The sequence below is a fragment of the Austrofundulus limnaeus genome, unplaced genomic scaffold (assembly GCF_001266775.1).
Source record: "Austrofundulus limnaeus strain Quisiro unplaced genomic scaffold, Austrofundulus_limnaeus-1.0 Scaffold41, whole genome shotgun sequence".
Taxonomy (NCBI): Eukaryota; Metazoa; Chordata; class Actinopteri; order Cyprinodontiformes; family Rivulidae; genus Austrofundulus; species Austrofundulus limnaeus.
The window spans coordinates 385,503-408,689 of NW_013952443.1; the positions used below are offsets into that span (position 1 = coordinate 385,503).

Genomic DNA, 23,187 nt, shown 5'->3' on the forward strand with positions numbered 1-23,187 from the left:
ACAGATACAAATCTATTTTACACAGACACATTCCTATTTACAAATCCAAAAGTTACAAATCTTAATCTACAAATACAAAGTCAGTTTTACAAGTACAAATTCGATTCGACTAAAATCTGTGCCCATAGAAGAGATACAAAACTCGGAGACAGACCTGAAGATGTTGAGGCTCTCATTGGTAGTGACAAGGATGGATAAGATTATGAAATAGTGATTGGTTTGGTGAAGGGGGATGGATAAAGAACTCATGTGAGTGGGGGCTTCGTAAGTGGGCCCATTGCTCTCCCCAAGCTTTATTCAAACCTTTGCATCCCTCAGATGAAGGACACAAGGTTAGAAAAACTTAGTGTTCTGAGCTTCTCAGTATCCATATAAGGTCTCTAATTCAGTGCCACAGGCATTACAGACCACTGTCAGGGAGTCCCATTACCCATCAAATAGAGATAAAGGGAGGAAAAGTTAGAGAGGCCAGACTGAGATGGTTTGGATATGAATGGTGGACATGGGTATATCGGTAGAAGGATGTTAGAGATGCAACTTCCATGAAAATGTCAAAGATGGGAAGACATATGGCGAGGTTAGAGAGAACGTGGACCTGGAGTGAGGACAGAGGGAGATGGAGGATGACTCACTGTGGTGACCCCAGAAAATGGAACAACTGTATAAAGAAGAATCATGGTTATAAGTAATTTGATCTTTAATGCTATAGTTTTGAGTCTAAACTGAAGATAATGTATATGTAGCACATACTGTATGTTTGAAAAATTTCTATTAATAAAAACTGGTGTTTCCACATTTCTTAACAAAGTATTTTTATCTTAAATTCATGATTAATCATCATGTGAGGCACATTAAAGACCTTCTTATGTGGTAGACATGGATTAAACATTGAGGCTGGTGGTTCAAACTATCAGGCTTTTCTGGTAAAGAGACATCTTTGTGTAAACATTCATGTGGAAATGAGGTTCTCTAGTGTCTAATGAGTTGAAGGGGGAAGTGTTTTCCTCTGCGAGCACCAATGTTTAAGACCCAGTGCGTGGCTGGCAGAGGAAGCAGCAGGATAATGAGCAGTCTCTAAAGCCTGAAGCAAAAATTTATGACGGAGGAAGGCCTTGATATAATGAAAGGCCACTGGCTTAAAGTAATCCGCATTTGGACTCTTGGCTTCTAAACGGGTGTTACAGCAGACGGTGACAGCAGTTTAATTAGGTGCAGAGGCATTTAACAATGTAGTAGTAAGGAGCAAAGCTAGAAACTGTATAAGTGTCACAAGGCATCGGCAAAATTTCTAAGTGCAGTATGATTGTTCCAAACACTTATTGATGTATTTATACTAATGATTGTTGATTTGTCCTGTCATCAGACAGCTATCACTTCATGCTTTCAAAGGTCTGATTCAGTGTGCAGAGCCTTTGAAGCAAAAAGCTGTATTGAGTGAATGTGGCTAGTAATTTCCTACATCACTTGATTTAATGAACATTTCAGTCAACTACAGACCTGTGTTACTACCCCTTCCTTTTAATGACATCAACTTTTATGGGAGCTTTTTACTGGCCTAACTGCTAAGGAACAGCAGTATTTACTGCAGACCGTAGCACAGTTTCAAGTTTAGTCATTGTGTCACCAAGGTCTCAATGATTTTATCTACATTTGTCCCTAGAAGTCTTTATTTAATTTAAATTAAGTTGATGAAGGTTTGCCTGTTTTTCTCCTATTGCAAGAGAGACAAGAAATTTGCTATTTGGGGCGTGAGGGGATAGGTGGGCATAATAAAGGTGACTAAAACTATAGCAAAACCTTTCATTTATAAATGTAAAGTTTATAATAAATGAGGTTTTATTAATTGTTTTATTGGTGGATAAATGTAAAGGGTAATGAGGCTATTTTCTGGTCTTTCTTGGCAAAGATGGAGCTGAACCTGAAGGCGAAACTCTTTTCTCACTGATAAAACATTCAAATACTCACCAATGTTGTGAGATGTGACACTAATGAAAGAATGTGATACCAAATAAAATGGCTGAAATGCACTTCTTTCCCACAGTGACCCTGTTCAGCCTTATAGAGAATGTGAGGATGGATGGATGGAAGGATGGATGGATGGATGGATGGATGGATGGATGGATGGATGGATGGATGGATGGATGGATGGATGGATGGATGGATGGANATGGATGGATGGAAGGATGGATGGATGGATGGATGGATGGATGGATGGATGGATGGATGGATGGATGGATGGATGGATGGATGGATGGATGGATGCCCATATAAAAGAATCACACAGAGGTTGAGTCTTTCAGATGGAAACCCATAGAAAAGTTTTAGTGGCTCTTTGAAGGGTAAGACGTTGAACATATTAAGAAAACTGCTTCACTAAAGTGTGCAAAGACTTTTTAAATTCCATCATCAACTATAAATATTATGAAAAGAAACATTTGCATTTAAAAAAGAATAAAAACCTAAGTCTGGCAAAACTTTGGCTCAGCAAGTCTGACTGCCTCTATAATGAATTTCCCTTGTGGGCTCAGGAACACCAAGGTAAACCAAAATCAGTGGTTTATCACTGCATATAAAAGATTTTAAACACTAACAAACAGTTCTAAAAAAATTGGATGTCATTTTAACTGTTAATTTACAATCGGCGGTCTTAAAGTTAATGTTAATCTGCAACACAGCAGATACATGCAAAAAAATTAAAACCAACAAAACATTTAAAAAACTATTAAAATCTTGATTTAATAATTTAGCAAACCATATGACTGTTTAAATTTCATACACTAACTTAACTCAATGCACATACTCTAGGACAGAGGATAAATGAAGTTAAGATATTGTATTAACTTATGTTTGGGAGCAGGACCACACCTCTCACCTTCAGCTAATCAGTCAGTGTCTGTTTAAACTAGCTTCACCTGGGGTTCTGCCCTCAGCTCGCCATCTCCACACCCACCCTCCCCTTTTGCCTCACTTAGGCCCTAAGCATGCCCTCATTGCACCACCTTCCTCACTCCCTACCTTCTTCATCCCTCCATCCCTTCCTAGTCCCTCCATCCCATCCCCATCCCTCCATCACTGCATCCCTTCATCTCTGCTTCTCTTTCTTTCTCCTCCATCCCTACCTCAAACTGCCTCCTAATCYATTCCTTTTCAGGTTCCAGATGGGGGATCCAAAGCTGGCTCAGGAAAAAAACTTCCTTCCTGGAGACCATGCCCCACTCTGAGTCGTCTCCTCAAGCCTCCTTCAATGTACCTCCCCAGATGCCTCGTCATTCATCCCTACTACCCCTCGACCCCTTCCTTCWATAAAACATTTAAACTCATTCCATGGCGTGGTCCTTGCAAGTGACGTGTTCGTTGTTCAGAGCCTTTAAACACACAAACTTATCCATTTCCCTGAGCTTATTGGAGGAGTTGCATTGCATTGCAGAATTGCAGACATAAATTTGTGTTGTGTATCGGCTCCATGTAGATGCCAGAAGTCTCAGCTTGTGTGGGTCCGACAGTTCGAACACTGGCAGGTGAATCACTTAACTTGGCTGTCATCAAATGGCAGATGAGCTCCAATAATATCACAGCTAAATGTCAAGGAATGCATAAACTTTACAGGATTTATGCAATAAATAAATACAAACAGGACATTCATTACCACCATCTGCCAAATGGCTAAAGGCATGTTATTTATTTATTTATTTATTTATTTGCCTGCATATGTGGGCATTGTCTGTCTGTTAACAAAATATCTAACAAAAGGTAAGCATTAAATGTACAATACAGCTATAACTGATTAACCTTTGGAGTCACCTAGATTTGAGACAACAACCACAGTCAATCAGCTTTAGCAAACACAAGAATGGCTACAACTCAGTCACTTTTATTTATATTGAGCTACATTTTGGCACATCTCAGTTTGCAATCCAAATGTTGTTTACACAGAGCAGGTTTTAATGAAACTTCCAGAAAATATTCATTGATTAGATAACTAAATATTCAATTAAAGATGGTTGCCAATGCCAACTAACCTTAGAAAATACAAAAATAAATGCAACCCTGTCAGTTATACATATGTATATTGAATCTAATTTAGTGTGGTGGTAGCTAAGAACCATGCCCAATATTACAGATTGCTCAGGAGCTTTATTTAACATTGTGATGCTGACTGCTAAGAGTCAGACCAGAATGTCTGTGAGCAAATTATCACATAAACCACAAAACTCTAGCAGAGGTCTTCCTGTTCCTCGTGACCCCCTGTCCTGCATGCTTTAGATGATTTCCTTCTTCGGCACACCTGATTCAAATCATTAAACTGCCTATTCAGAATGCCCTTAATTCAACAGAAGCCTGTTAATCACTCATTCATTTCAGTCAGGTGTGTTGAAGCAGGSAAACATCTGGGATATGCAGGACAGTGGGTCACAAGGAACAGGGTTGAAAATCTCTATTCTAAAATGTTAATCATTAGATTCATCTGATTAACTGTTGGAGTCAACCCATTGTAAGATGCTGCCACAACTAATCCACCTGTGCCAACTGAAAAATGGGTATAACTCAGTCCAGATTTACAGATAATGTGTTTTAATTTATCACGGTAGTAGCTGATAGTGCTTAGTACTTTAATTGTGAATTACTAACTTGTTTAGCTAGATTGTGCATACTTTCATTTTTGAGCAACAAATAAAACTGACATTTGTGTTTTCAACATAAGATAATGTTAATTTAAAACTCTGGAATTCAAGGTTACAGGCAACATACATTCCTTTAAAACACATGTGACAAAACCAAGGCCTGTGGGCCACATCTGACCCTCGTTAAGAGTCAGGTCCTAAAGGTAATACTTCAAAATGTAAAATAGTTTCATGGTTTTTCTTTTTTTTACTGTAATTACTGCAGTTTTTTGTGACAGCTGGTCAAATTCCAAGACAAAAAATGAAGTTTAAAAGTTTTAGTAAAGATTGATTTTGGTGTGGAAGGAGCAACAGATAATCGACTTTAATTATATTTTTCTATATACTTGTTTTGTTTTAAAGTAAAATAATCTAATTTTTAATATGTTTTTTTACTGATTTGCTGGATTGTGATAACATGTACCTCTAATGAACAATAAATCCAAAAAGATAGAGTAAGACAAAAGAAATGAATCTTTCCATTTTTAAATCCTTTATATGTTCTAAACTACACACAAAAAAAAACAAGTTGGAAAAGGTAAATTATATTTCTATAAGAAGGATTTTTATATACCATTTTTAAATAAATATTGACAGAAATCGGCTCTTGGCTTGAACCAAGTTTTTAAGTTTGCCGCCTTTGTGTAACTGAGTTTGACACCCCTGCTTTAAAATAATTATAGGCTTACAATTATTTAAGTTTCTTCAGCAACGCCTCAGTGCAACATAACAAAGGCCTAAATAAATTGCCATCATATTCCAAGTTCTTAAAAACAATGTACACTTGCTATCAGGATTAGCCATAAACGTGTGCTATCTACCTGTGCAGATTGAAGCTACTGCTGAAATGTTGTTGGATAACCTAAACATTTCCTGCCAGGTATCATGAAATGCAGGTATACCTGGGTGAATATAAAATGCAAAGTGTTCCCATATCCATGAAGCCACTAAGGCTACTGTTGAATCCTTCCAGCTGGTTAGTTTTTCAGACTTCCAGGTCTGCCAGCGATGCTGCACCAAATTATATCCACACAGGGCTGCTCTGCCAGAGGGCATATCAGAAACAGTCTAACTTACACAGRCCCCACATGCAGACAAAGAAACTCTAAAATATGCACTTCTTTCTCAACCATGATATCACTGGCACACCACACCAGCACTCTAATCCATTACCCCAGACGCCTACACTCGAAGGGATCTGTGGATGCCTGATAAACACAAACACAAGAAAAGCCTGAAGTGTCTGCCCACATTTACTGTAACGTTTTCCCTCCGATTATCATTCACTGCCTTTTTACACCTTCCTTTTCTTGAAATAATTTGAGGTTACACGACCTCGGGAAGCAATTTCATGGACTGCTTCAGCATAAGTTTTAGGACTGCGAGTGTGGCACTCTTTCTTCCCCACATCACTGGAGTTTCGCACTTTCTTCAAACTCACTGTGTTGTGTTTTATTTTCCTCGCTTGTTTTCTGGAAAATAATATCTTAAAGGTTGCCCCAGGCAACAAATAACCAAGCACCCCACTGCACCCGACCCCCGCCCCCTGCCGACATCTTTCATTTCTTCAAGACAACTAATTATGGAGCCACTTTAATTGGTCAAGAGCCATTACAGATAGCTAATAAAGGAAGTTGATCATTACTGTGCTGCAGCRGAGTGTCTGAAAATGAGAGATGGTTGCGGGTTGGAGTTGGTGAAAGCGGGCTGAAGTTCCCCGCTAAGGAGCAAAATAATTAGAACTGATCTGCCAGAGTTCCAGCTGACATGCCGCAGTGTTTCTGTCCTTTGGAATAAATGAGACCAGGTGTTGACTCAAGAAGGAATGGCTAATTTTTTCCTCTTTCTCTTCTGCAGGGTTCTTTATCTTCACTGAAGGCRTTTTTATCAGACACATTTAATGTTTGTAGATTTGATTAGTACTCACAACATAAATCAGAAACTAGCTCACTGAATTGTTGCACATTGAGGATGGCTGTTAATATATTATCATCTCACTTTTTTTCTTTTTTTTTCCTTTTGGCAGGACTGGAAATTAAAACACTTTTTTTTTCTTCAATATATGGTACATGGTATATAGACACTGCACAAAGACACATCTTTATCGCTTTATCACATTTGGTATGAAAAAATAATTATATTGCTCCTTCCTTTCATATTGTGCAACAAAGGATTTGATTTAAATCTTAGAGTCAGATTTGGCATGCCTGTCATCTTTAAAGCACTCTGAATGAAGTAAGTACTGTAAGTTTCTTAGCTTTTATGTTGCAATAGCTAAAATTATATTACAGCATTCATTTTTAAACAAATTTTATTAAACAGCCAAACTGAAACAAATGTAATTTAGTTAGCTGAACAAGATTTTAGCAGTGTTCGAAGAGAAAACGGTTAAACTGGGATCATGATTCAAGCTACAAAACGTAAATTAACTCTGAACAATTTGCAAATTGTTGTAAATGTACAACAATTGTAGTGTTTTGTAAAGTAGCTGAACTATCAAATCACAAAACGTTTCACTAAAGAGGAACCCATCCAGAGGACCTGCTTATTTTTTTTCTCTTTGATTTTTTTCTACCTGGATTACTGAGATGCATCAGGACATATCAAATCACTTACCAAAATAAATAACAATCATATTCTAAATATAAATACATACAAATATTTTATAAAATGCTTTGTGGAATTTTTGAGGTGTGGCTTCATGTAAAATAAGGTTAAAAATGACACTAAAACATTTTGAATTTAAAATTTAAATGTCATCTTTAGCAGCGTTAGCAGTGTTAGCAATGTTAGCAACATTAGCTTTTCCTTTGTCGTGGGATGATAGCACAACAAAAGTTGTGTAACAACAACAAAAGCTTCTGAAATTCTGTCATTTCAGGCCCTGTCAGACTATGACATTTTTAGACAACTTCTGAAATGTTTTTTTCCACTAAATTACTAATAAAGTTAGATATTTGATCAATTTGTTAGCTTTACAGTATGTACATGCCTAAAATAAGCTTCTAGTTGATTTTTTTGTTCCATCTTCAGCGTTGATGTCTCCAAACTTTTCACAAGTTGTCTAAAACGTCATAGTGTTATTTAAAAAATAACTTTTATATTTAGATTTCAGATTTAAGAATTACATTAAAAATACTTTACATGTAACATTTAGTAAAATAAATAGCAAATTATATAAGAACATTGAGCTAAATAATGATAAAATGTTAGTGTAAAATTCCTAGCTTAGAAAAATGAGCTAAATAATGCAATGTGTTGGTGATCTTTTTCAACATTTTATTTTACACTTAGTGAACCATAACCTAACAGGTGTTCAGGCACTAGATATGTCTAGAAATCAACCAAACTGGGATATAAATGTGGCATTTAATGATGTTGTATGTGCTCAGATTTATACAATCCTTTTCAACAGTGATATTTTTTATGTTCAGCATAAATAGTGCTATTTCATTCATTTCTGTTTGTTTTGCCCAAGCAGTTTTGGATTACAGTTATGCTCTCCTCCTATTTTTTATTTAATTTTATTTTTTCATGCTTGAGAACAAATCTGTTGTTTTTGCATGTTTGCTTGTCCTATATATACACATTTCATCTCTGTTCCACCTTTTGTAACCCACAAATGCTCACTGTGGTCAGCTGATAATTTGTACGACAATTTTCTGAATCCATTTTATGACTCAAGATGCAACTCCTGTGAAACAATAGTCAGATAATACAAAAGGTATTTAAACTATTTTGGTGATGAATTTCCTAATAGAAAAAAATACACAAGGGGAAAGCATGAGTAATGGCTTCTGAAGGCTAAAGACAGTGGAGTGAGTGAAAACTAAACTAGTTGTGTTGCTTTATTGTGTCGCTTATAGCCTAATCTGAAGATAAAACCAATTTAAATAACATTTAAAACATACTCTTTACTCTTGTTCTTTCTTTGTCTTATTTTGTCAAGTAGTGTCAGCTAATTTCTGTAAAGATGTGATTGTAGTTTGGCCCCAGGCATGTTTGGCATGACGAAAGTCTCCCTTTTATCTGTCTGGACAGCTAACAAACTCCTCCAGTTTCTAAACAGAGCAAAACTGGCATGAAATTTGATTTGTTTTATGTTTTTCTTTTGAATAGTTCTCACCACTCCCAACACAATATTTAATGATTTATTAACCTCCTGCTAAGTTTAAATGATCCAATATTTTTCTTGAAGATGCAAAGCTGTAACTGAGCTACATCACTTCCAATTTTTCACATCCGGGTCTTTGCTCCTTTGTCTGGATAAACAGTCCTGTCACTGTGAARAAGACAGACAAATCCACAACATTGCTGAATAATTCAAAGAACTCTGTYATCCATTCATCCTGCCAGCTTTTAAAGCTTTTGACTTCACTATCGATTTTTCGGCTTTCTCTGTACTCCTATTGAATATGTATTGAATGTTTACAATCAAATCAGTGTGATTGTTAGAGAGAAAGAAAATGTTTGGACTTTTCAACAAAGTTGTTAAAAGTTTTCAGCAAAGGTGTGTTTTCCTGCATAATAATGTAGAGCATGTTTTTATACCAATCAGTAACTCTAAACTGAATCTAGGGTAACGTTTGTCTGTCCTTTTTATATTAGGGGATTTAAATCCCTTTGAATGTCCCTTAAGTACTTAAAGGCAACTGATTAGTACCATTTAATTATCTGTTACAAAGCTATTAGAAAACTGTTCCAAAATAAAATAATTAAAAAGTAAAAGATTTATTAGGGTTAGTTCTTTTTTGTGTGGATGGTTAAAAAATCTGTTTCAGTGTAAAGTAAGGAAAGGGCAGTTTCAGAATCTGATCTTTAAGGTTAGAAAACACTTTGTAGCATAACAGAATACAAGAGATGTTTAATTTGATAAGACGTAAGTATCTGCGCTTGTTCAAACTGCTGTTCAGATGTTCATATTGTGAACATTGCATGTCTGGGTTGGCCTTATCTTCCACGCTCCAAGCCATTTTAATTGCCATCAACTAGCTGGGCTGAACTGCACAAAAGGTAATGCAAATTACAGTTCATTTGCATAGATTGCTTAATCAAATTAGAACTCATCCCAGGGAGACGGATTCATAGGGATTTTCTGGCAGCTTCGTTCCAACAGTTGAGACACTGGTGTAAACAAGAAAGTGATGGCCAACTCTCACCAACTCGACTGAAATAACCAGTACTAACAGACGCCATCCAAATTTAATGGCAATATTACATAAAATACGTCCAACAGAAGGTCAGGGCCTACATGTAAGACTTTTTTGGAGCTTGGTGAAGGAAAAGGAAAAAAATCTAAACACAAATGCACTCCTGCTGCAATCCCCAACAGATTAATTTTTAAATATTTTAGTACTTTCCCCCCCAGCTTAACTTGCAGAAAAGCGAAGGGCAGTGAAAGGCCTTGATGGCACGAGCAGCATGCAGCAGTTAGGAGACAACATAGTGGGCTGAGTGAGCGAGCCTGGAGTCTCTCCTGCTCAAAATCAAGGCTGATTGCCTGAGTGTTTCAATCTAGTCATTTCTCTGTGTGCTTTGACAGTGATGCCAACAGACGGCTAACTTCTTCAAGTGTAAGCAAAGCGGGCTTTTCACCTACAGCAGATCTTTGAAGTTTAGGACCTGCAAATGGAAAAGTTAAGAAAAAACTGCAGTGAAATTTATGTGATGTGGCTTATTTTTGTTTTTTTACAAGACTGATGGCAGCATTAAATATTCATAATAAATAAATAAATTTTCTGACAATCATAAAACTCCACACACTGATGCAGCAGTGTTTCTGCCTTAAAACTGACTTAAACATTTTTTTCACTAAATTTGTTGCAGTTATTGATAGGAGTATCTAGTCAAAAGCATAATGCATCTGATTTATGCTGGCTGCATCCCCAATTTTGAAACGTGGTTTAGTGACATCGTACAAAAAATATAGGTATAGACCAAATTGTCCTCAGTTTAATTCAGCCTGAACACCACAGTCTGCTTTGAATGTAAACTGGTTTGACTGGTATTATGTCAAAAATATTTTATTTTATTTTATTGCATTTGCTAAGTTAAAACAGGACACAAACAAGTAAAATTGCTGTACGATAAAACATAAATAAAACTGTTTTTCTTACTGATTCCATCAACTCATAAATTAAACAAAGAACTGACTATAATGGATGGATGTTTTTTCCATTTTATTTTCATTAACTAAATTGTTAAAAAACATTTAGCCATGGACAGAAATTAAATCAAAGTCATCCCACATATTTTTACAACAGCAGTGATGCTTTAAGGATTATTTTCCTTTCTTAGAAGTGCAATTTTAATTTTTATTTATAATTACTTAACAAGGCAAATCCCATTGAGATTGCAGATCTCATTTGCAAGGGTGGCCTGGGCCTGAAGGCAACCTATTATTCATGTTTTTTTGGTCTGTGGGGGAAATCGGAGTACCCAAAGAAAACCCACACAAGCATGAGGAGAAATGAAAACTGTACTGAAAGGCCCTGGGTCTGAACTGGGTATTGAACCCTAGAGCTTCTTGCTGTGAGGTATCAGTGCTAACCATAGTTAGCACAGTGCACACCATAGACCCGGGCTATTCAACTGTGGGCCCAAAGTCCGTCCCGCCAATTGGTTCATTCATCTTTTAAGCCCAAACCTCCGGTTTTCTACTTTAATTACTATAAGTCCTTTTAGTTAAACATAGACATGTTTGGTATCTACAGAAACGTCAGAAACGTGTCAACAAGCTGGTAAAAACCACTTCTATGCACATTCAAGACAATTCAACCTGGAAAGACTCACACGAGACAGAATGAAATTTAGGAGGTTTATTGATATGGCCAGACCAACATCGTTATGACATAAATGGCATTAGTTTGGCGCTCGGACCCAGAGGACGAGAGAGCTGAGTGAAGCTGTAATCTCATACGAGATGCTTTAAGTTAGGGGTATGAGATTTGATCCCCCAAAAATTGGCCAAAGTCGAGATGAGTTTGAGGCCGCATTAAACTAGCAGGACTCGAATGGCGGTTTAGGGGATGATGAGAATGACGCCACATAATAGGGATGGCYGACAAACTAGGAGTACTTAAATAGGTGAGGGTTCTCCTATGTCCCCCCAAAAGAGAGGCTGAGATTTAAGACGAAGCCGCACGTTATCAGCTGAGTGCAGAATGAATGACAGGATGAGAGGTGTAGTGGGACTGCCAGCTAGTGAATGAAGACCAKCTGTTAAAAGTAATGGTGAGTGAGGGTAGATGAAGGCCGACTGTGAGGATGGCTGTGTGCTCCGGTAGATGAAGGCCGGCTGTGAGGATGAGTGTGTGTGTGCCGGTAAATGAAAGCCGGCTGTGAGGATGAGTGTGTGTGGTAGATGAAGGCAGCTACTGAGGTTGCAAAACTGAGCTTGAAAATTAAAGCCGCCTGCTGAAAATGCATGAGTGGGGAAGGGAAGCGCGGGATCAGATGGATAAATCAAAATATGAAGCGCTTTAGACAGAAAAAAAATATGAATGAGTTAAGGGTGAGTACGTCTCACCCTAGGGACGGCCCTGGACAGGCATGTATCGAAATGAACGCTGAGGAGAGGAGCTGCGAGGCAGGTAGAGAGGTAGACAGAGCTAAGTGAGTAGTGGAGCTGGGATTGCCAATTTGCTGCGTGCATGAAGCAAGCGTTGATGTGGAGCGTTGAAATGAACGCATTAAGACAACAGGCATGTTGGAGAGGCGAAGGACGATGCTTGACAGGTGGAGCGAAACGCGGAACCACCGGACGAGCGCCGGTTTTGGGAGCCGGAGCTGCTGAAGCAGCTGCGGCCGGCAAAGAGCCTTGGATGAAGGCGGAGAGGGACCAGGAGGCGAATGAGAACAGTGAGCAGACACTGGTCTGCCTCTGCGACATTTTGGAAAGTGAGTAAATCCGGCGGTCAGCTGGCACACAGACTGAGTGATTGAGATGACTGGCTTTTATTCACTGGCAGACAGGAGCTGATTGGACATACCTGGGTTTGCGACGATTGGGCACAGCTGAGCTTGAGACGAGGAGGTCGGCAGGAGCAGGTGAGGTTATTAGTCTTAATAAGACTAATAATTAATTTAGAAGCAGTTAAAATGATGAAAGTGAAAAAAATTGGTTTAAATTCTTGGCAAGTCAGAGATGTCAAAATATCATTTGTGTTAAATAGGTGGCATAATGTGTTATTTTTGTTTTTGACATTATTTCATTTTCACTACTTTTATAGGGTTCTGTATGTTGTATTCATGATTAAATACAGCAAAATAAACTAATTCAAAGGTAACAGATCTTTGTAATTCTTGGTTTATTTACATAATAACTTTAATTACTGGATGTTCAGCCCCTGTGCCATTGACCTACAGTAAATGTGGCCCCCAGAGCAATTTAGTTGAATAGCCCTGCCATAGACATTATGTAGATATGTGGGATCTAAATTCACTGTCAAAAAAAATTAATAAAAGAACCTTACAGACGAAGGGTTGTCGATGAAAAAAATGTAAAATAACTGCACAAGTTGAAAGGTCTACTCTATTGCAGTGATTACAATATTGTGTCAAATGAATAACAGAGTTGCCAGTGTCACAAAACCACTGGTCCCATATCAGTAATGTTTGGCACCTTGATTCTGGATGCAAATGGCGATTTAGTGTAGAACTCAATCATGTCTTCTTATTTTCTGTGGCAAGTCAGCCCATATCTGTTGTAACTGATCCTAAAAAATTAGCTCTAGGCTAGAATTAATGTTCAAGCTGATCCTAGATGTTTAATTGAGATAAAATCTGGCATGCAATGGGAGGGTAATAGGATGATATGTCCACCATATGTATGAGTCATCTGTGCTTGTGCAAAAAGCAAGATTTATTACTAAACATCCTGAAGCCACTTGTTATCAGTCTATTTGTCTGGGTATTCAGGCTCACTTGTCTCTGTTCTGCTGTTAACAGCAGCCCAAACAGAATGGTGATCTTTTGGTCTGGCTGATACCACTCATTGAGACATGGTTCAGGGTAACACAAAGGGCTGTAACATTTAGTACCAAGGTTCAAGGTAAGTTTATTATCCCCAAGGGGCAATAAGATTTATGACTTGCAGTAGCACAGACCATATATAAATAAACAACAAATGTGCAGTATGAGACACAATAACAGGCTGATAGCAGATGGAGTAAAATATGTCTTGAAGCAGTTTGTACATAATGGCTGAGTGTGTCTTTGCACTATAATGGAAACATAATGAATTAATTTTTGAATGGATGACTTGATTAAGCCAAGACGAATCTGGCGTTATTTCAAAGATCTGGCTTTATGCAAGTCACTGAGGTCCTTGATGTGTCTGGATGGCAGGCACAGATGTCACAGCATACTATAATACTTGGCACACAGTACAATAATCCTCATTTAATGTAGTCTGTCTTAAGCAACCAGAGCCCTCACAACATGCGTGAGTGCCTTAACATCTCAATTAGTTCCCTGCATACCCTCTGTGACATCTGCACACCCCATATGTCAGGCCATCACATGATATGACCACCCGGCCCTGTGTAAATCCATAGCACGACCCCTATCAAACTCCATCAAGTGCTGGTAATGCTGTTTAATGTGGTGATGATGAGGCAGCCTCTGATGATCTGCCAAATGTTGTTTGGTGATGCCAATGATTTCTGGTCTGGTGTCACTAATTACAAGATCAAAAGTCTGCACAAACTGGTTTATTTCAAAAACTGATTGGATTTTTTTTTATTGTAACTGTACCTGACTTTCTACTTTGTTCCACTAACTACAGTGGCGGATGCTGGTCTTTCAAGGAGGGGAAGCTCAATTTCGGCCTACATCATAAAATGTGTCTGTTTATTTATATGTAAATTCTACCCTCGGGTCCTTTTCAAGGATGAGGGGCGGAGAGGCTCAGCAGCACCCGCTGGACAGAAACTGGATAGAAGTCAGAAAGAGTGATAGAAGTCAGTCTCCAAACACAAGCAGCTACAAAAAAAACCCCACCAGAAATAGAAGCTTGATTTGTCACTAGTCATTTTTAACAAAGAAAATGCCACTAAGAGGATAAGGAAAGTCTCTGGTTCAACTCAGAACAGAAACGAAAGTTTAAAAATGTTCCCACGGAATGTTTACACCAAAAGATCGCTGATTCTCTCATTTTGCTGTCAATAAAAAAGGGATACAGCCTCCGACAGATCATCCAATCATCATGCAGAAGCTGAGCGTCCTGGTCAGCCGAAGCCAGTCCACTGCCCATWGACCCCCAGAGACGCTGAACATCCGATGGGCGGAACAAGCCCAGCATTTATCCAATGACTCGTCTTGTTTCGCTACACTCTTTGCTTCACTATTGAACTCTGTGGATGCTGTTTAAAGCGCTGTGAAGCTGCTGGAATGAGTGAGAGGAAAGCCACGTTGTTACCAGTGATAAGAAGCTGACTCTGAACAAAAGTTGAGTGCGTTGTGGTGCATATTTAGTCAGTGACATCTACACACAACAGTATATATTTGATGACTTTTTTATATATTTTAGGGGAAGCTGAGCTTCCCTTGCAGTCTTGGAGCAATCGCCTCTGTTCCACTACCGTTTGTCTGTCCATTTGTCCGTCCCGTCCGTTTTCTTCCGCTTATCCAGGGTCGGGTCACAGGGGTCTAAGCAGAGAGCCCCAGACTTCCCTCTCCCCAGCCACTTGGGCCAGCTCATCTGGGAGAATCCCAAGGTGTTCCCAGGCCAGCCGAGAAACATAGTCCCTCCAGAGTGTCCTGGGTCTTCCTCTGGGCCTCCTCCCAGTGGGAAGTGCCAGGAACACCTCACCAGGGAGGCGTCCAGGAGGCATCCTAACCAGATGCCTGAGCCACCTCAACTGGCTTCTCTCAACATGGAGGAGCAGCGGCTCTACTCTCAGTCCCTCCAGGATGACTGAGCTACTCACCCTATCTCTAAGGGAGAGCCCAGACACCCTGCAGAGGAAACTCATTTCAGCCGCTTGTATCCACRATCTCATTTTTTTGGTCACTACCCAAAGCTCGAGACCCTAGATGAGGTAGGAACATAGACCGACTGGTAAATCGAGAGCTTTGCCTTCTGGCTCAGCTCTTGCTTCACCACAACAGACCGGTACAGCGCCCACAACACTGCAGATGCAGCACCCATCCGCCTGTCGATCTCCCGCTCCATTCTTCCCTCATTTGTGAACAAGACCCCGAGATACTTAAACTCCTCCACTTCCATATTCAGCTTTTGCTGGGTTCTCTCAAAAATATACCAGGGACTTATTTTTAGCAGAGCAGATGTCAGAGTTGCTTCTTGGACACTTTGGAAAACTTGTCTTGGTGGAATCACAAGAACGACATTGAACTCATCCCTAACAGTTGTGTTAAAGCTACATGGCAACGTCACCAGAATGTATAAAATACAGACAGAAACACTAAAGACTGAATGATTTGAGCACATTTTTTATGATGGACATCAACATACAGTAAATATAAGAAGTCAGAATTAGATGTACTGCTCTCTGTACATTATAATGTTGCCTGTAAAAACCAAAGTCTAAGCAAGTCAACTTACTGTTACCCAACTTGTTATCAAAAATAAAGAACAAATCTCTATTTTACAAAAAGTACACTTAGTTAATAATTAACCTTAAGCTAGCAGGAAACTAATATGTCAAGCATACAGCGGGTAAAATAAGTATTGAACACGTCACCATTTTTCTCAGTAAATATATTAGTAGAGGTGCTAATGACATGAAATTTCCATCAGTTGTCGGTAACAACCCAAGTGATCCATACATACAAAGAAATCAAACCATAAATGTCCAGAAATTAAGTTATTTGTAATAATGTGGAATGGCACAGGGAAAAAGTATTGAACACATRAAGAAAGGGAGGTGTAAAAAGGCATGGAAAGCCAAGACACCAGCTGAACTCTCTCAGTAATTTGAAAGCAAGCCTGCCCCTTGTCAATGCAAATCAATATCAGCTGGTTCAGTCCCAAATGATGRCCAGGTATCACACAAGAAMCATCTGATGATGGGTAAAAGTAAAGAGCTCTCTCAAGACCTTCACAACCTTATTGTTGCAAAGCATAATGATGGCATCGGTTACAGAAGAATGTCTAAACTTCTGAAGGTTCCAGTGAACACTGTTGGGGCCATAATTCGGAAGTGGAAAGGACATCATTTCACCATAAACCGACCACGACCAGGTGCTCCTCACAAGRTTTCTGACAGAGGAGTGAAAAGAATTATCAGAAGAGTTGTCCAAGAGCCAAGGACCACTTGTGGAGAGCTTCAGACAGACCTGGAATTCGCAGGTACGATTGTTACAAAGAAAATAATAAGTAATGCACTCAACCGCCATGGCCTGTATGCACGCTCACCACGCATGACTCCACTGCTGAAGAAACAGCATGTTGAAGCTCCTTTAAAGTTTGCTGCACAACATTTAAACAAGCCTGTGWAATACTGGGAGAATWTAGTCTGGTCAGATGAGACCAACATTGAACTGTTTGGATGCCAGAATTCACATCATGTTTGGAGGTCAAATGGCACTGCACATCAGCCCAAAAACACCATAGCAACAGTGAAGTTTGGAGGTGGGAACATCATGGCATGGGGCTGTTTTTCAGCATATGGTACTGGCAAACTTCAAATAATTGAAGGATGGATGAAAGGAAAAATGCACAGAGACATTCTTGATAAAAATCTGCTTCCATCTACCAGAATAATGAAGATGAAACGTGGCTGGACATTTCAGCAAGACAATGACCTCAAACACAAAGCCAAGGAAACTCTCAGTTGGTTTCAGAGAAAGAAACTAAAGCTGCTGGAATGGCCCAGCCAATCACCTGACCTGAATCCAACAGAAAATCTATGGAAAGAACTAAAGATCAGAGTTCATAGAAGAGGTCCACGAAACCTTCAAGATTTGAAGACTGTTTGTGTGGAAGAATGGGCCAAAATCACACCTGAGCAATGCATGCCACTAGTTTCTCCATACAGGAGTCGTCTTGAAGCTGTCATATCCAACAAAGGCTTTTGTATAAAGTATTAGATAAATTTCAGTAAGCGTGTTCAATACTTTTTCCCTGTGCCATTCCACATTATTACAAATAACTTCATTCCTGGATATTTATGGTTTGATTTCTTTGTATGTATGGATCACTTGGTTTGTTACTGACATCTGGTGAAAATTTCATGTCATTAGCGCCTCTAGCAATATATTTACTGAGAAAAATGGTGACGTGTTCAATACTTATTTTACCCGCTGTATGATAAATCTATTATTCTGCAACGTCTTGATTTTTACCAATTATAAATATTGCTTCATGCCTACTTTAGAAGCATTTATACAATATTTCTCACAAAGTACCATCACTTTGGCTGACCAAAGTTGTTTTTAAAACATTTAACAAATGAGAGGTAAAAGAAAAAAAAGTATAGTGCTGCAGCTGTACAATCCCTGAGAGTGTTTCTGTCAGAATCCAATGTCTCCATTAACACTGACCAGTTGATTAACGTTGAGAATGGCTCACAGGCAGGTAATGCATTCAATAAGTCGATGGTAATGGCTTTTTCACAACAGTGTCACTGGCTGTACAGGTACTATGTTTTAGAGAATAAACATGCTGTTAGAGGATGAGTGGCTCTTCAGATGTATTTGCCTTTGTAATGAACAGACTGATTTTAGAATCAAAATACATTTTTAATTTTAATTGCACATTTATTTCATGGCTTTAGGTTTAATTTAATATAAAAGGCTATGTTATACACCACTATCTTCATTTAGTGTGGCAAATCAAATGATAAGAAGAAATACTACAGTGACTCTTGAGGGGATTTTTTTTTTCTTTTCTTTTGTGGTGATTGGGAGAGAGGGTTCTAGGACAAACATAATATTACCAGAGTGATTTTCTGGTTCTGTAAATGTAAGCCTCAAACTCACATTGGACACAACCTGATTTCCTTGTATAATTTTGAAAGTTGTTCTCCAGTGACTGCTTAATGACTCATTGAGGGACTTATATGCTGTTGGGGCTAGATATTAGTCATTTTGACTTGGAATGTGCACCGAAAAACTATTTAATATTTTCTCCCCAAAGCACTGAAGAAGTTTGCATACACTCAACATGAGCATCAATGTCAGATTGATTTTCAGAATACTTTTGAATTGTGCTTTTTCCAGGTGTTATTGATTGTACAAATAAGAATTAAAACAAGAAATGAATGCAAAAGTTTTAATCAACTACAGATTTTTTTTTTCTATTTCACACAGGCTAAAATTTATTCCGTACATTCGCCACAATAACTTTGAGGTAAATGTCCCTCCATAGGATGAAACTCGACTGAACTTTCTGTCGCCAACAACAAGCTACTGGTATAATTCTGAATTCTGGTTGATATTTGACCATKTTTCTTGGAAGAATTGGTAGAGCATTTAAACTGGTTGATTTCCTGGCACAAACCCAACTTATAAACAAGAGGTCAGAGTATTGGTAAGGCTGTTCCAGAAGTTTATTTTTAGCCTGTTTATGCATTTTGAAAACAGTTGGGATGTGTGTTTGAGATCCTTGTCTTGCAACACCAAGATTTAATTTACTAGTTGATTTGTTGAATCTGAATATTTTGGAGGTCATCCTGCCCATTTATTCTGTGCAACACACCCACACTGCAGCATGATGCTACCAGCATGCTTTGACAGTTGGTATAGTGTTTTTATACCTGAAAGCTTCACCTTGACTCCACCAAACATTATTCTTACCATTGTTGTCTAATAGCTCTATCTTTATTTAAGCATAAAACTTTTCTTCAGAAGTCTTCCCCCATCAAATCTACACCTTCCTAAAATAATAGCTGAAGTCAGTTATTTTTTATTTTTTTATGTTTTTTTCAGGAAATACAAAATATTTTTCCAAAAGTGCCCCATTTGAAAAATAAAAATGACTTCAGCAAATATTTTTGGAAGGTATCAAAATGTGAAAGTATTGTTTTGAAGTAGAGACTTCTTTCTTGGTCGACATCTTCTCAGTTATTAATAATATAAAACTGGTTTTACTGTGGACAGGAACATTGGTGCTCCAGAAGCTTTCAGTTCATGGTAGGCTTGAGTCTTGGAGGTTTGGGTTGTTCCTGAACATCCTGACCTATTTTCTTGTATCTAAGGGAGACAGATGTGTACTGGACAATCCAATAAGGGATGCCAAACAAATCTTTTTTATGGTGACTGAGAAAAACTTCCAGCTGGAGTCAGGCATAAGATGGTACTATTCCTTGGCCTTGTCAAAATAAAAAAAATAAATAAAAAAAAACAACAACAACTCTAGAACACCTTCTTTAAAATATTAGTTCAATAGATTTGAGCCTGTATATATAACTTTGTGTGTTTTAGAGATAATTCACGATAAATTAATATTTTTGCATCCAGTTCTTAAAAAAATTATAGAAACAGTATGTTGTACAAACATTCTACACTGCATTGTTCAAATAAATCATTAAAAAATATCATGACCATAATGAGTRTGTGTAGACTTCTGATCACAACTCTATGCTCGTTAGGAAATTCTGCTTGCTATTGAAGCGAAACTAACCTCAAGATAATCAGCATTGACTATTCTTTTTTACACAACAAAGCCAAATCAGTTCTGCAAGGATTTTTGTCTCTTTATTAGGGGTAGCCTAATCATAAAGACAAAATAAATTACGGAGCAAGCTCATACATTTCTGGAAGAAAATAAATAGTTTGACACAAAAGAGACTCAACAATTTGGATCAATGGCATTTATATTCTGAATGGGGTGAATTAATAAAAATTAATTTGAAGTAATCAGTCACTCAGTATTGATTTCTCACGGACTAACTGAGCTCTATTGCCTAATGGCACATCTTTTAGTGACTCAGCTCAGTTGCTGTATTCATCTCCATAACAATACTGTTTCTATTTTAATTAATGATCTTCATGCAACTGAGGCCCTTTTGACCTTCAGGATAAGGTTCTGCAGTGTCACTGAAATRAATAAGACAGTAAATTTAGGGACAGAGAAAATACAGCAGGTTGTGATATTATGGGGCAACAAATCCTCTTTGCACTTTTCAAAGGTACGTATGACAAAATAAGGAATGTGACAAAGTCAATGGGCTTAAACTGCCACTCTGGACATTTCGTTTACTATTTATTAATACAGCAGTGCTGTGAGTCGCCAGCACTCCACAGCAGAAGCTGTGGCTCACATTTATTTATGCTTTGAGTTTTATGGAAGAGCCCAACAGGGTAAAGATCTCCACCTTGAGATTATATTGTGGTATATGAAGGCAATAAAAGAAGTTTGGAACTGGAAACTGCAGAATCACAGTGACTCCAAAGTTTTGTGGAAAACTTTGAATATCATGGGAAGAATGTAGTTACTGTAAATCAATGTATGTTAGCAGTAAAAACATGCTCATGTTTATGGATTTATTTAATTTATTTGTATAATACAGTAAATCTTATTAGATTTTATTGCACCAAAAAGAGCAAAATAAATAACTAAAGGCCTAGCTGTGCTTGAAGAAATTTAAATCCATCGTAGCTTTTTACGCCAGAGTTTTGCTCAAGCTTTGAAAATAATATACACAATGTCATGTTTTTTTTTGTGATCTATTAGTGCTTGAAGTATATCTTCCAAATGACTCTCTTTTACGACCACATAAAATTTTAGCTCAATATCTATCAAACTGACTGAGTTATCACCATGTTTGTATTGACTAAGTTTGATTAGCTGTGGCAGCCTACTTGAATTGGATTGACCCCAAAAGTTAATCAGTTATAGATGGAAATCCTGTGAGTTTATAGATGCGGCATCTATAGTCAAATGAACATGCCTGCACACACACACACACACACACACACACACACACACACACACACACACACACNCACACACACACACACACACACACACACACACACACACACACACACACACACAAAACACAGATGCACCTTTGATGGAGGTAGATAATAATAAGAACGGTGCGCTGCCGCTTCATGCTGTAGCTACATAGATGCTAATTAAAAATTTTAAATGTTGCTGTCTCACCAGTTTTAACACATTTAACAACTCTCTTGTTTCTATAAGGGTGCTTTATAATGTGTTTRTGCTACAATGCAGCATTTCTAAAACCCTCAGTGGTTTGATGTACAGAAGGTGCAGCGCCTTAAGTATCTTCATGCCAAATTTTGTTATGTCTTTTTTTTTTCACTATTACTGCACCACTGATCTTCTTTTTTTCAACTGTCAACAGCATTTTTAAACATATTGGATTGTCTGTTTTCACTGCAGAGTCGAAGAACTCTCTTTGCACCACATCATCTAAATGATTCTTCCACCTGCTTACTGCAGTCATAGCATCAGCAGAAAACACTGTCTTATATTATACTGTATGGTGGAGATGATCAAAAACTCTAAATATGCATAGGACAACAATCTAACAGGGCTTTTTGTGTGTCATCTGTAAGGGGAAAAAATCCAGCTTTTTACCAACTGGCGCATGAAAACTGGAACATTCATAATGATTTTCCTTTTACAACATCACAGATCTTTACACAAAACAAAATTATCACTTGACCCAGTTCCGATAAATTCAAAAACACAGTTTGAATGTTCTGATTTTGTTTGATTTTTTTAGGGTTTATCCCAAGCTGCCTTTGTGTGACACAGCAGTGACTCACAGAAGGCTACGTGTTGTCTCGGGTGCAGCAGGACTGGATAACGTCCGGGCTGCTTCGCCTGCAGACTGCCAAAATTTGCCTTTCGGTTCCCGCTGYAGGGTGAGCTGTGGCTGCTGCCTGGCATTCAGCTGACGGAACAAATGCCATTTTTTTATGATCTCAGGCTACTTTATGTTGGCGTTATGAAAATTTTTATTATAATGACCTTTTCTTGCATGCATGTTTTATGTTTATTTGTCAAGAAAAAGTTCCCAGAATCCCCTGAACCTTCCTAGGTTGCTCATTTTTCAGCCAGCTGACACTGTCGATTTGACCACGCAAAGTAAAAATCACTGTCCTGCAATCAATAAGAAAGCTGTCATGGCTCTATTGATTGGTCCAGGTCCAAAACTGTTTGTGCCACTCGAGGATTTCTCACATCTGTGTCCTCAAACCTTTTGCTGTTGTCTGGGTGAATTTTCAGCAGCTGCAGCCTCACGCAGCAGGACACTGATGGATTGCCATGCTGATGGTAAATTATGCAGGTGAAACAGCTTAGAGCCTTTTATCTCATGCACTTTTCAAGAAAACTATTTGATGGCTGTACTCTGCTGTTGTTTTCCATTGTGAAGATGCAAGCTTTGTAAAGTTTAATAGAGAAGCCAGAGCAGAGRCCCGGAGGCACGTCTCCATGTAAGAAATTGGGTGATAGGGAGAAAGTGACAGCTCCTGCGCAGATAACACAAGCAAACCCTGTTGGTATTTACGTTGTTTTGTTGTTGCTTTTGGCTTTTCTTTCAGGAGGGAATCATAAATAATAAAAAAAGAAAAAATATATATA

General features: G+C 38.3%; 1 protein-coding gene across 1 annotated transcript in view; it reads right to left on the reverse strand.

Moving 5' to 3' along the window:
* LOC106516759 (metabotropic glutamate receptor 4) overlaps positions 1-23,187 on the reverse strand; it is a 228,961-nt gene that overhangs the window by 154,849 nt on the left and 50,925 nt on the right. The window lies entirely within an intron of this gene.